The sequence below is a fragment of the Ambystoma mexicanum genome, chromosome 8 (assembly GCF_040938575.1).
Source record: "Ambystoma mexicanum isolate Mex_15411 chromosome 8, UKY_AmexF1_1, whole genome shotgun sequence".
Lineage (NCBI taxonomy): Eukaryota > Metazoa > Chordata > Amphibia > Caudata > Ambystomatidae > Ambystoma > Ambystoma mexicanum.
In genome coordinates this window covers 1,499,488,885-1,499,504,154 of record NC_090929.1, presented here as the reverse complement: position 1 = coordinate 1,499,504,154, position 15,270 = coordinate 1,499,488,885, and the positions used below count along the sequence as shown (strand labels likewise).

Sequence of the window (15,270 nt, the reverse complement as noted above, 5' to 3'; positions counted from 1 at the left end):
ACGCTGGTATATATGCCCATGGCCTCCGTTCATGTTTTTCCTATCACTAGCACAGCAGTCTCGAAGATGAGGCTACTCGAGTGTTAACGGAGAAGAAGGTGTAATCCACGGAAACTCCTTCTTGACGGAGGGGGAAGGATGGGAGGGCGATGAGGAATACATGGGAGGAACACCCAGTCGAAAGAACATTACATGGGGTAAATAATTTGCTCTTCGAATGGATTGTGTCCTCCCACGTATTCATCATCTTTGATATTCTCCCACAGCAGTGTGTCGCAGGAGTTGGGAAAGAAGAGTTTGATCTTCATTTAATTTTGGTTTATGTTGTGTAACACAGCCTTTCCAAATGTGTATTGCCGGCCTGAAAGGGAATCTAAACAGTAATATTTTACAAATGTATGCACAGAAGAAAAGGTGGCAGCATTGCAAATGTCTAGCAGCTGTACCCCTCTCTGGAGGACTAAAGAAGTGGCTACACCACTGGTCGAGTGGGCCCTTAGACCTTTGGGAACCTCTTTCCCGGCCAGGTTGTAACATTCACATATACATAGTATGATCCACCGAGACAGCGTTTGTTTAGTGACTGCTTGTCTCATTCTGTGACCCGCATAGACCAAACAGTTGGTCATCAACTCTTATCTTAGAAACCCTGTTGATATAAAAGCTCAAGGCTCTTCTAGGGTCAAGTCTGTGTAATCTCTCCTCTTCTTTAGATGATGAGGACGAGGGTAGAAAGCCGGTAAGACAATATTTTGAGTCAGATGAAATTCAGACACTCATTTTGGCAGAAAAGAGGGTTGAACCATCAAACCTACCTTGTCATTATGAAGAACTGTGAATGGTGGTTTTAAACACAAGGCCGGAAGCTCGTTTACTCTTCGAGCAGAAATAATGGCCGTTAAGAATACAGTTTTCAAAGACAACATTCTAATTGGACAAGAACGTAATGGCTCAAATGGAGAACCCATCAGGAATCTTAAAACTAGGTTGAGAGCCCAGACCGGGCAATAAAAGGAACCGGTGGGAAGATGTTGCAGAAATTGGATAACTATAGGAACCATGAAGTAGGAACATTGTTCCGGAGAGTGCTTGAAAATGGACAGCGCAGCCAGATAGCCCTGGGCTGTAGCAAACTGTAGCCCCTATTGGGTTAAATGTAGTAGAAAAGACAAAACCACTGGCGTGTCACAAGTAAATGAATTAATTCCTTTATCTGTACACTAGCTGAAAAATGTGGTCCAAAGGCAGCGGTATAAAGATTTTGCTGCTGGCCTTCCGGCCAAAAGCAACACCTCCATGACATCTTCCGGAAGGCCCCAATCTTTGTAACTCATCCTATCAGAAACAATGCGTGGAGATTGAGGGTCCTGATCTCTGGATGAAGAATGCGACCCCCCCATCTTGCGAGAGAAGGTCCTGTGTTTGTGGAAGATGAATTCAAGGGCATATGAACATTTCCAGACATTCCAGGTACCACGTCCTCTTGGCCCAGTCCGGGGCAATTGGGATCATGGATTTCCAAAATTTCTGTAGCCTCCTGAGAACATAAGGAATGACAGGGATGGGTGGAAACGGGTACAGAAGTGGAAAGTCCCCATCCACTGCGAACACGTCCCACAGAGCTCCTCTAAGGGGAAATTCCTTGGAGCCGAACTGTTCGCACTTCCGGTTGACACTGGTCGCAAACATATCCACTTGTGGGGTTCCCCAAAAGGTGACGATATCTTGAAGGACTTCCTGAGCTAACTCCCACTCATGGGAAACCGTGCTGTGCCTGATCAGAGCATCCGCTGCCGTGTTTTCTTCTCCAGCCAGATGAACTGCTGATAGAGAGTCCTTCATGCTGTGCCAAAACCAGAGCTGCATTGCAGTGATCCAACGCCCCCCCCCACCCTCTTGTTTAGGTAATGCATGGCCACTGTGTTGTCTGTCATTATCAAGACACTCTTTCCTCATACAGAGGACAGGAAGGCCATCAGCGCTAGTCTGATTGCCCTCAGCTGTAAAAGGTTGATATGCAGTTTGGACTCCGACAGAGACCAGTGTCTGCTGATTCTTAGACCCTTCATGTGACCTCCCCAACCTGATAGAGAGGCACCTGTAACCACCGTAATCTCCAGCCATGGTTGCCAAAAGGGTCCCCCCTTCAACACATTCTCCTTGACAGACCAATGTGGGGGATAATGTGCGACCCTGTTCGGGATCCGTACCAGATCAGTTATTCTGCCGGAGAACTGTAACCACTGAGCCCTGAAGGTCCACTGAAGAGACCTCATTCTCAGACGGGCCTCAGGCACCAGAAAAATGCAGGATGCCATGAGACTGAGCAACCTCAGAAAATCGAAGGCCGGAAGATTTGAGGCAGTTGGACTGCTCCAATTAATTGCTGCTTCTGGAACGGTGTAATGTGGGATGACTTCAAGTTGAGGGCGAAGCCCAGCATCTGGAGAGAACGACAGGTGCTGTCCAGATGCTCCAGAGGCTATTCGGGTGAACAGGCTCTGGTCAGCCAATCGTCCGGGTTGGGGTACATGTGAACCCTCCTCACCCCCTGTAGATTCGCTGCCACCACCGCCATCAGCTTGGTGAAAACATTTGGGCGGAGGTCAGCCCGAATGGCAGAACTCGAAACTGATAATGAGAACTGCCAACAGCGAATCTCAGGTATTTCCTGTGCTTCAGATGAACTAGCACATGAAAATAAGCATCCGGAAGATCCAATGACTAATCCTGGAGCTGAAGGGCCTGGAGGATCTGCAAGAGAGAACTTGTCCTTCCTGAGGAACTTGTTCAAGCATCTCTAGTGCAAGATGGGTCACAACACTCCATTCTTTTTCGGGAGAGTACCAGCCTTGATTTCGTTCCACTGCAGGTACCTGTTCGACTGCACCCTTCTCCAACAGTTTATGAATTTCCTGAAGAAGGAGCTGATCTGGTACTTTCACGGACTGGTCTCGAGGGGGACAGTCTGGCGGCCTCTTTAGAAAAGGTAGGCAGTAACCATAGGCGATAGTTTGTAGTGCCCAAGCATCTGTTGTAATACTGCACCATTCTTTCAGATGCAGGGATAACCTGCCTCTCACCACTGTCGAATGTTTTAAGTTTTCAAAGTAGTTTTGCGGCACCAGTTGGTGCAGAAGGCAAGGCAGCCGATACTGCTGCAGCTCCACTGCCTGTACGTCCTCGACCACCTCGAGGTTGCCTTCTCTGTGCCCTCTGGTTAAATGTACCTCTTTCTCTGTTAAATGAGGAATAGTAATGAAGTTAACGATTTCTCCATCCCTGAGCAGAAGATGAGAGCTGTTCGATTTTGTTGGGGCTGCCTAATGGCCACCCTGATTTACAAAGCCAGGAAAATCGTCTAAGCACTGTACCAGCAGCCATACAACGGCTAATACAATCTGCAGTGTCTAGCCCTGACTGCAATGATTGGCACATAGCACCTTTACCGTCCTGAGTAATGCTCATAAAAGAATCCCTTTCTTCACCCTTTGGGACATGCTCAGATGCCATGGCTATCACCTCCCACAAAGTGAAGGTGAACTTTGCTATAGCACAAGTTGCATTTGTTGCTTTCAGTGCCATACTGCCTGCAGAGAAAACCTTGTTCCCTTGGCATCAAGCCTTTTATCCTCCCTTCCCAGAGGGACCGTGGGATAGGCTGCTCCCTTAATGAACCGCAGGGATGGTATCTGGATTTTTCCAGTTCTCTAGAACTCTATTTTTCACTGCTCTATATAAGGCAAGGACTGGGTTCTTAGGATGTCCCCTGTCCAAAATATCTGTACGGTCATCATGTTCATATTCAACAGATGATCTACCCCATCCAAGGTATTCAATAACCTTTGCCATTACTGATCTATAAGATGCATCATCATGACCTGAACCTTCTGGGGTACCAAAATGAACCTCAGGAGAGGTGTCTATACCACTGGCATCCTGCAGTATGTCCAACAAGGTCTCATTTTAGATTCTTGGAATATCAGCTCCTCTGGAACACCAGGAGTGCAGTATTCCCTACCAAAACTATGAATAGGGCTTTCTTCCTCCACCTCTTCCTCATAATTAGAGGCCATGGACTTAAAAAACATCTTTTTCTCTGAGGTTTAAAAAGCTTTGACAGACTTTCAAAAGGCCTCAGGGGCTCCGACCCTGACTGTTTTGGCGTCGATAGATTCTACTTCGACGCCTTCGACATCGTCAAATGGGTCAAAGAAGAGGGGTTCCTTCGAGGTGTCGAGCCCATGAGAGGCACACGAGAGGCCTTCAAATCCTTTCGAAGCCTTCGACCTACTGTCCAGGCCCTTGGTTTTCACACACACAACACCCTATCAGCTTTTCGTGCGATGGGGTCTGGAGTCTCCAACGACTTCAACAAAGGGGCTGGCTTTGCCGCCTTCTCAAACACCTAGCCCCCTTTTTATGAAATCTTACCGGTTTCCGTTCAGGCGAGGAATACGTAGCGGACGACCTGGAGAGATGACTCCTTTTCTTTGATCTCCTCGAAGATGACTAAGAGGACCACCGAGATCTTGAACGCTTCAAACTTTTACTGTGCCTCTTGGCCTGGTGCAGCGATCTCCCTCTTGGACTCAGATTATCTTCAGACAAAACATTTGTGGGGGTCACCGAAGAAGAACTCAGGGATAGTTTGCCCAAAGCAAGTTTCCCCTTCCTCTCCTTTAACGCTTTAACAGTCATAGACTGGCATGAGCCGCAATCTTTGACGATATGGCCCACCCCCAGGCACCAGAGACCTGCTCGATGAGCCTCGGTTATGGACATTTTAGCCAAACACTGTGGACATTTCTTTTTTTCCAATAAGTTTTTATTAACCATTTTTTTAATTCATACAACGAAGAACATTAACAGAAAGAAAAAAAAGAAAAAACCAACACCCCCTAAACCCCTTCCCCGCCATCCCCTATGCCCCCTCCTGACCCACCCAGATTCTACAGGTTCTCTGAACGGCCAAGTTCAACAAGTAGGAGAAAGAAAATAGGTAGCACACTTCAACTTTGAAGGTCCGATTCATCTTGAGGGCGAACTATGCCCAACAACTCCATCACCCTGGGGCACCAGGCCCGATGGGCTCCTGCCTTTAAGAAGGACAACAGGGCGGCCCATTCCGAGTAAAACCTCAAGTGCATGCCTTGAATCGCATAGGTGAGCCACTCCATTGCCACCATTGCCCACAGTTAAGCCACCCACTCATGTTCCTGAGGTGGGTCCTTTGATTTCCACTTCTTGGCCAGGACCATTGCCGCTGACATCATCATTATCACATATAGTTTGCGGTCGGCTTTGGTGGACAACGTGGCAAGCATTCCATTAAGGCCCACTAAGTCGCGCCCCCCACAACCATCTTGCAAGGGACCCAACACCTGAGTTATCGCCTGCCGAACTAGAGACCAAAAGGCAGCCTGTTTCGGGCATTCCCACCAAATGTGAGCCCAAGATCCCACTACGCCGCATTCCCTCCAGCAAAGAGCTCAGGACATTTCTTGAAGCCCGTTTTCAGAGTATGAGTAGACATTTATTGCAACAAACTTGTAGCTACGCAGTAAATAACACGCCGAAGCAAAGAACCGCTTTGAGCAGCTGTGCAGAAAAACGGAACTGAGGCAAGGGGCGCGGTGCGCGCCATAAATACCAGCGACAATGTCATACTCTAGGACAGAAGCTCTCGAAGTAGACGATGCATGACGCCCTCTGCTGAGAAAAGTTTCTGAGCTGCAAGCAGGATATCGGAGTATGAGGAATGTGTGAGAGGACACAATCCATTTGAAATATGGGATACATTACTCACCGTTATTGTATTTTTGATGCTTGCATTTGCTTAGATTCACATCCTATGTACAGGCCGACATCTAGTGGTAGTTGCTGAGTATTACATTATTTGTTTTCGAAACTCGAAAAAGGACGTCTACAGGGTGTATTATTAATACTAGCCCTAGTGTGACATCCACTGTACCCATGGTCCTTCACGCGTCAAGGTCCCTCAGATTGTTTTATTTCTGACATGAGGTGGCATGAAGTGTAGCAGGAATGTAGATGTAATAAAGCAGATAAGAAGCGATAAAGCCAGAAAACCGATCTAAGTACCTTGTACTCCAAGAGGGGAGGACGGGTGGGTGCATGTGAATCTAAGCAGATACAAGCATCAGGTATATGATTACGGTGAGTAATGTATCCCCTCAGAGGCTTGTGGATCTGCTTAGATCGCATGCTATGCATAGACTAGCAAGCAGTATCTGGAGAAGGTACGGCAGCAAAATAGGTGTTTTAGCACCACTTGTCCCATCTGCTTTAGAATGTGTTGATCCAGTAATGCTGAGTAAAGGTATGTATGGAACTCCATGTAGCTGCTTTGCAAATGGTGTCTAGTGGGACGTTTGCAATAAATGCCAAAGTAGCTCCTGTACCTCTGTTAGAGTGAGCTCTTGGTGTGAAAGGCAGAGCTGTATGTATTTTACTATCCATCTGGAGATGGCTTTCTTTGAAATGTGACTTCTTCACTGCCAGGTGCTATGGAGACAAACAGTTGGTCTGTTTTTCTTAGTGTTTTGTTTACACAGTACGAAACTGCCCTCCTTACATCGAGTGTATGAAGGTTTTTCTCAGCGGAGTTGGATGGATTTTGAAAGAAAGTGGGTAGTTCAATGGATTGGTTAACATGGAACTTGGATATGAATTTAGGTGAAAACCTAAGTTGTGTTCGTCATTGTGGATAACAAAGAAAGGGTCTTTCACTGACAAAGCTTGTAGCTCACTAGCCCTTCTTATTGAGGTGATGGCTACCAGAAAAGCAGTTTTGTATGTTAGGTGTTTGAGGCTGGATTTGTGCATAGGCTCGAAGGGTGTACCCATGAGCTTTGATAGTACAGCATTAAGATCCGAACTTGGAGGCGGGTTGGAAATGGGGGAGTAAAGTCCCTTTACCCCTTCCATGAAAGCCTTAACAACAAAAACTTTCCAACAGGACACCTTGTTTTGTGAAGTGGTGTACAAGGACATTGCCGCTAGGTGACTCTTGAAGGAGTTAAATACTAGGCCAGAACCTAGTAAGCGGAGCATGTAGGGAAGAATGTGTGATGGAGTACATTCAATAGGGTTTACATCCTTTGAACGGCACGATATTAAAAATCTTTCCCATTTGTTGAAGTAGCAGTGCCTGGTGTTAGGTTTGCCTGCCCCCTTGAGGATTTCCACACACTGTTAAGGTAATTGTAAATGTCCAAACTCTACGACTTCAGGAGCCAAGCTGCCAAGTTCATGGACCTGAGGATGTGGGTGCAATGGTGCCCCCTCTCCTTGCCCCCTCTTGCTGGGAAAGCATGTTGTAGGGGCACAGGAGCTTGATTAGTTTGCACACCGTCGGTTTGAGCAGATGCGGAAACCAAGGTTGTCTTGCCCACACAGGAGCAACCAGGATTAGGGTTGCTTGTTCCTGGTGCATTTTGTGCACTATCCTGCTCATGAGTGGTGTTGGTGGAAACGCAAAAGCACATTTCCATGATAGGCTCATCCACAGGGCGTTCCCCTTTGATTGGGGTGGGGGGAAACCTGGATGCAAAGTCTGGGCATTGTACGTTTATACTTGTGGCGAATAAGTCTAAAAGGAGCATAACCCCAGAGGGCGAAGACATTGTCTAGAATTCCTTTGTTGAGTTGCCACTCATGTTCCTTGGGTAATGGATCTCAGCTTAGAGAGTCTGCTAGAGAATTGAGCTCCCCTGGAATTTGTTGAGACACTGGGAACATGTTCCACTTGAGTGCCCACTTCCACATTTTGTATAGACTTGGAGAGTGTGTGCCTCCTGGCTTGTTTCTGTAGAACTTGGCAGTAGTGCCGTCTGTGAGGACTTCTACCGGTTTGCCTGTTAGATGCAACTGGAAAGCTTGCAGGGCTATGAGTACCGCTAGCAGTTCTAGAAGGTTAATGTGGTTTTGAGCAGTGATATGTGTCCACATGCCATGCGCTGTGTGGCGAAGATAATGGGCTCCCCATCCGGAGAGTGAGGCGTCTGTTGTAATTATTGCCTGTATTGGAGGATTGTGAAAGGGTTTCACTTTTAAAAAAATTTCCTTTGAACACCAGCAAAGTGCTTGTATTAGGGCTAGCGAAACAACCACTTGATCGTCCCACTGACCGCTTGCCTGAGACCATGCGCAACTGTGTGTGTGGAACTAGATAAATGCATGAAGCCATCATCCCGAGCAGGAGCACTGCCTTGCGTACGGTTATTTGGTGACCAGCAAGATAATGAGGTATTTGCAGCAGTATGTTTTGAACTCTTTTTGTTTGAAGGGAAGAATAGCCCCTCCTTTGTCTTTATGAAAGCTCCCAGGAACTGCTTGGTTTGGCTTGGGACAAGGCTGAATTTCTTCTCCTTGATTGAAAAGCCCAATTGGAACAGAAGGTTGATTGTCCTTTGTGTATTTTGCTTGCAAATTTGAGGGGAAATCTCCTGTTATCAGCCAGTCATCCAGATAAGGGTACACTGGGATTGATTGTCTGCTTAAGTGTGCCACCACTAAAGCCAATACCTTGGTGAATACCCTTGGAGCTGAGGCTATGCCGAAGGGGAGCACCTTGAACTGGTAGTGTTTTGCTATTTTTAAGCACAGGTATTTTCTGTATGCTGGGAACACTGAAATATGAAAGTATGCATCTTTCATATCCAATGTTGCCATGTAGTCCCCTTGTTTTAGCGTTACTTCTTGTAGCGTTGTCATGCAAAACGTTTGTGGCTTGCCATATGTGTTTGGAGGGCACATCTCTAGGACAAGGCGATGTCTTTCTTTGGCACAAGGAAATACATTGAATAGATACCCTTGTTTACCTGGTTTGCCGGGACGAACTCTAAAGTGTCCTTTTTAAGCAGCGCTTTCACTTCTTTAAGCAGATTGCGCTGATCCTACTGCGTTGTTTGTCTTGGCGGGTGGTTGGGTGGTCTCTGTATGAGTTCTATGCAATAGCCTCCTGCTACAGTGGAACGTACCCACTTGTCTGACGTGATCCCCTCCCACGCGTGGGTAAAATGACAAATGCAGCCTCCTACTGGAGAAGCATGGGTGGGGACCTGAAGCGAGTGGTCATTGCTTTGGTGGGGTGGAGCCCCCTTTGAACATTTTGCTGGCAGGACTGCCCCTGCGAGGAACCCCAAGATGAATTTTGTCCACCCTGACTATAGTTAGAGGACCGTTGGGAGTTTTGTCCTCGAAATCGGCGTGTATTTAAGGCGTCTTGCTATACAAAATGTTTGTTAGTGAGCTGTCCCAGGGACTTGAGGATGTCATACACTTCTTTAGCACTTTTCAGTGACTCCTCGACTGCTTTCCCAAATTAGGCATTTGGTTTGATCAGCATATTAAGAAGGGTGGCTTGTGTTTCTAGCTTAAAGCCATGCATGGCGCTTAATGAGAGTACCCTCTGCTACTATGCAGCCTGCATGGTCTGCGGCGTCCAGATTATTTTCAGGATGCAATTTGCCACTTGCTTACCCTCAGCTACTGCTTTTAAAAGCTGTGTTTTAAGGTACTCTGGGACAGTGAGGGAACCTCAGCAGGGCCGGTACTTTAAGACTTAGGGCCTTTCCCTCCTTTGCACACTTAGCAGGATTGGTTCGACCACAAGACTGTCTGTGGGAAGGCTAGTGTCATCCCCCGTAGCTAGAGCCCTCGGAGGAGGCCCCACCATCTTGCTGGTTTTAAATATAGCCCCTAGCTACGCCTGGCGGGTGAGGTCTACTCCGATCATAAGGTCTCAAGCGGAAGTGTCTACATGATGGGCCACGGTCTCCAGCAGATCCTGCGCCAAAACTCTGGCATCAGGAGGAATGCATTCCTGGAACTCGCAGAGCTCCTTCCCCAGCTTCACATTAGTAGCAGCCAGGATAAGCTTGGTATTAGCTGGACATAGCTGAAAAGCCGAATTGCAAAATACCTTTTTCCCCAATGGCATCAAGAAGCTTAGCCTCTTTGGAAAGGATCTGGGATGCTGCAGTGGAGGATGTAGAGGCAGGCTTCGACTGGAGCGTAGCTGCTGCCACCACCATCGATGAGAGGAGTGGACATGCAGAAAAGGATATGTCTTCAGGCGCGTGTAGCTTGTAGCGAGTGTTCATTTTCTTGTTTAGGTGTTGCCTGGAACATGGGCGTAGGACATGGGACGGATAGGGGGGACAAATCCCCCCACAATTTTTTAGTGGGGGGGGGGGTGTAATGTCATTTATCCCCCCAGAATATCGTGCAAGGATCTGTTTTTGAAGTGGGGATGGGTTGCTTACTATGTAAACTGCCCTCTCCCCCCTGGCCCCCAAACAATGGGGGCAATACCCTGGGGCAGATGGGTGATCATCTGCCCCAAGGGAAGGGGGGCAAACAAAAATAAAAGATGTTTTTAAAAAAAAACATAGTTTTGGGTGGGGTGGGTGCAGGTGGGATCACTAGCCACCAGGGATTTTCGCAAGTGGGGTGGCCCTCTCCCCCCCACCCTAAGTGGATGGGGGGCACCTTATGTAGCCCTGCCTGGGGCAGATTTCTGCCCCTAGGAAGGGGTACATGAGATGGCCTCTATCCATTTGGGGTGGGCGGGAGAGGCTACTGCAAATATTGGCAGAGCCACCCCTCCCAAGCCTGGGGCAGTACGTTTTGACCCCCCCCCCCCGGTGGCAGATGGCCACACACATGTGCCCATATGCCCCTGGGAAGGGCAAAACAAAAAGATATATAATATAACTTGTTTTGGGTGGGGTCGGGTGGCCCACTAGACCACCAGGATTATTTGTGTTTGAAAGGGGGTGGCCCTCCCCCCCACCCTAAGTGGATGAGGGGGCACCTTATGTAGCCCTCCCTGGTGGCAGATTTCTGCCCATAGGAAGGTGTACATGAGATGCCCCCATCCATTGGGGGTGAGGGGAGAGTCCACTGCAAATATTGGCAGAGCCACCCCGTACCCCAAGCCTGGGACAGTACGTTTTGCCACCCCCCTGGGGTAAGATGGTCACACACATGTGCTATCTGCCCCTAGGGAAGGGCAAAACAAAAGGGATACATTACTCACCGTAATCGTATTTCTGATGCTTGTATCTGCTTAGATTCACATGCTGTGCATAGGCCGACATCTAGTGGAAGCTGCGGAGTATTACAGTTTGTTTTTCGAAACTCGAAAATGGGCGTCGATACAGGGCGCGCCAGTAATACTATCCCTAGTGTGATGTCCACTGTACCCAAGATCCCTCACGTGTCTAGGATCCTCAGATTGTATTTTTTCTGACATGAGGTAGCATGAGGAGTAGCGTGAGTACAGATAATCCAAGCAGATAGACAGAAAGGTAAGACTACAAGCAATCATGCGCCTTCTCTCGGAGGGGAGGAAGGGTGGGTCGCATATGAATCTAAGCAGATACAAGCATCAGAAATACGATTACGGTGAGTAATGTATCCCTTCTGAGGCTTGTGGAATCTGCTTAGATCACATGCTGTGCATAGATTAGCGAGCAGTACCAGAACAAGGAGGTGGGATGTGAGAAGGGTCATGAGCAAATAAGTGTCTTAGAACCGCTTGTCCCACTTGTGTATCTGCCTTGGAATGGGTGTCAATGCAGTAATGCTGAGTAAAAGTGTGAATAGAGCTCCAAGTAGCTGCTTTGCAAATGGTGTCAAGGGGTACATTTGCAATGAAAGCCAGAGTGGCCCCAATGCCTCTAGTAGAGTGGGCCCTTGGCGTAAAAGGCAGAGTCTTTTCAGAGAGTGAGTAACACAGCTGGATACAGTTAATAATCCACTTCGAGATGGCACCTTTAGAGACGCGTTCCCCCTCTCTGCCTGTAGCTACGGAGACAAACAGTTGATCTGTTTTCCTTAGCGGTCTTGTTTTATTTACATAGTAGAGGACCGCCCTACGCACATCTAGGGTGTGTAGTTTCACCTCAGCCGAGCTTTGCGGGTTCTGGAAGAAAGCCGGAAGCTCGATGGACTGGTTTACATGGAATTTTGATATAAATTTAGGTGAGAACCTAGGGTGTGTGCGTAAAACCAGTTTGTCTTTATGGATAGTAAAGAAGGGATCCTGCACTGACAGAGCCTGAATTTCACTGACCCTTCTTATAGAAGTAATAGCTACTAAGAAGGCCGTTTTATAAGTCAGGTGTTTGAGACTGCTTTTATGCATGGGTTCGAAAGGGGGGCCCATGAGCTTGGCTAGCACCACATTAAGGTCCCACCCTGGTGGTGGGTTTGAAATAGGAGGGTGAAGTCTCTTTACTCCTTCCATGAAGGCTTTAACTACTGGTACTTTCCACCATGAAACCTTGCTATGGGAAGTGGTGTAAGCCGAGAGGGCTGCCAGGTGTACTTTCAGTGAGTTAAAAACCAATCCTGCATCAAGCAGGTGGAGCATGTATGTAACAATAGTGGAAGGAGTGCAATCAACTGGGTTGATTTGTCTACTCTGGCACCAGATAACGAACCTCTTCCACTTGTCAAAGTAACAGTGCCTTGTGTTTGGTTTCCTAGATTCCTTTAGGATGTCCATACACCTCTTTGGCAAATTGAGGTGTCCAAACTCTATGACCTCAGGAGCCATGCTGCCAGGTTCATTGAGTTGGGTTGCTGGTGCACTGTTTGACCTTGGTGCTGGGACAGTAGGTTGTACCAGGCTGGAAGTTTGATGGGCTCGCACACCGCCATCCTGCGTAGGTGTGGGAACCACGGTTGTCTTGCCCACATGGGAGCAACTAGGACGAGCGTCATCGATTCCCTGTTCATCTTGATTACCACTTTCCTGATGAGAGGAGTTGGTGGAAAAGCGTACGCAAACATCCCTGACCAGTTCATCCACAGGGCGTTCCCCTGGGAGTCTGGTTGGGGGAACCTGGATGCAAATCCTGGGCATTGTCTGTTTTCGCTTGTGGCAAATAAGTCTATAGTGGGGAAACCCCACTGAGAGAAGAGATCTTCTACGACCTCTCTGTGAAGAACCCATTCGTGTTCCTCTGGGAGGGAGTCTCTGCTCAGAGCATCCGCTAGGGAATTGAGCTCCCCGGGAACATGTTGTGATGACAGGATGATGTTCCGTCTGAGTGCCCATATCCAGATTTTCTGGGCAAGCTTGGACAGATTTGGCGAGCGAGTCCCTCCTTGCTTGTTCAGGTAGAACATGGCTGTAGTGCTGTCCGTCCGGATTTGCACTGACAGGTTTAGTAGATGGGGCTCGAACGCCTGAAGCGCTCTGAATACTGCCAGAAGCTCTAGCAGGTTGATGTGGTACTTGGCCACTGAGTGAGACCAGAGACCCTGAGCTGTGTGGTGGAGATGGTGAGCTCCCCACCCCGTCAGACATGCATCTGTAGTGACTACTGCCTGTACTTCGGGATCGTAAAAGGGTTTCCCCTGTGCGAGATTCTCTCTTGTCCACCAGTGAAGGCTTTGTACCAGTGTTAGCGAAACGACCACTAGATCGTCCCACTGACCACTTGCCTGAGACCACTGTTTCGCCAACCATTCCTGCATGGGACGCATGCGCGCGTGGGGGACCAGGTAAATGCATGACGCCATCATTCCCAGTAAACGCATTGCTTTGCGTACCGTTATTTGTTGACCGGACTGATAATGCGGAATTTGCAGTAGTATATTCCGAATTCTTTCTTCTGAAGGAAAGGTCAACCCCTCCTGGGTATCCAGGATTGCTCCTAGGAATTGTTTTGAGGTGCTTGGCACCAGGCTTGACTTCTTCTCGTTGATTGAGAAGCCTAACTCGTGGAGGAGGTCGATAGTCCTTTGAATTTTTGTCCTGCAAATTCCTGGGGTTTCCCCCGTTATGAGCCAGTCGTCCAGATAAGGGTACACTGGGATTGCCTCCCTGCGTAGGTGCAGCCGCCACCGCCAGTACCTTGGTGAATACCCTTGGTGCTGAAGCTATCCCGAAGGGCAGTACCTTGAATTGGTAGTGGCGACTGTCCACCTTGAAGCGCAAGTACTTTCTGTGCGCTGGGAACATGGAAATATGAAAATAAGCATCTTTCATATCCAAGGTTGCCATGTAATCCCCCCTTTTTAGGAGGGGGATTACCTCTTGTAGCATGGTCATACGAAATTTTTGGGGCTTGACATACTTGTTGGCAGGCCGTAAGTCCAATACTGGGCGCATTGTCAAGTCTTTTTTTTTGGCACAAGGAAGTAAGTTGAATAAATAACCTTGTTTACCTGGTGTCCTGGGACGAGCTCTATCGCGTCCTTTTGTAGAAGAATGGCGATCTCCTCGAGGAGAATCTTCTGATGTTCTAAGGAGTGTACTCTTTGTCTTGGAGGATGGTTCCGGGGACGCTGCAGTAGCTCTATACAATATCTCGTGGATACTGTTGACAGCACCCATCTGTCTGATGTGATCCCTTCCCAAGCCTGGGTCAAGTTTGAAATGCGTCCCCCTACTGGGGTTGCGTGAGAAGGGACCCTGAACTGAGCGTCACTGCTTTGGTGGAGGCGTGCCCCCTCCCTTGCTGGGGCTGCCTCTGCCTTTACCATGACCTCTCCTATTACCTCTGCCGTAACCCTGGGTAGACTGTTGGTTGTTGTTCCACTGTGTACCCTGCCCCTGGGAATAGTTAGATCCTCTCTGGGAATTTTGGCCGCGTGGGCGACGAAAATTACTATTCCCTCTCTGGTTAGGGGGTTTATTGGTTAACTGGCCAAGGGATTTGAGTGTCTCGTATTCGTCCTTGGCATTTTTCAGTGCGTCTTCGACCGCCTTACCAAACAACAGATCGGCTTCCACCGGTTTGTCTAACAATGATGCCTGAGTTTCTGCCTTAAAACCAGACTGCCGTAACCATGCATGTCTCTTGATAACAGTACCTTCTGCTATCAATCTGCCTACGTTGTCCGCGGCGTCGAAGGTTGCTTTCAAAATGCAACCAGACACAGCTCTACCCTCTGTGGAAATCCGAGCTAATTGGCCCTTTAACGGTTCAGGAGCAGAGGCTATGAGAGCCGCGACTTCTTCACACTGATGGCAGTTGTAGCTGGCCAACAGGGTGGTGGAGTTAGCAATCCATGCTTGATAGGCGGACGTTGAGGCTACCTTCCTGCCGAAACCGTATAGTTTTTTGCTCTCCTTGTCGGGAGGAGCTTCTGACGAAGACAAGGGTGTTCCAGCCCTCTTACGAGTGTTGGTAACAACTAGGGAGTCTGGCTTCAGATGCCCTCTTATATAGAGAGGGTCAGACTGAGCTGCCCTGAAAAGTTTTTCAACCCTGGGATTGACTG

At 48.3% G+C, this 15,270-nt stretch overlaps 1 protein-coding gene across 3 annotated transcripts in view; it reads right to left on the bottom strand.

Annotated features, from left to right (window-relative positions):
- The window catches only part of WBP1L (WW domain binding protein 1 like), a 474,431-nt gene that overhangs the window by 146,470 nt on the left and 312,691 nt on the right, over positions 1–15,270 (bottom strand). The gene's annotated exons all lie outside the window — the stretch shown is intronic.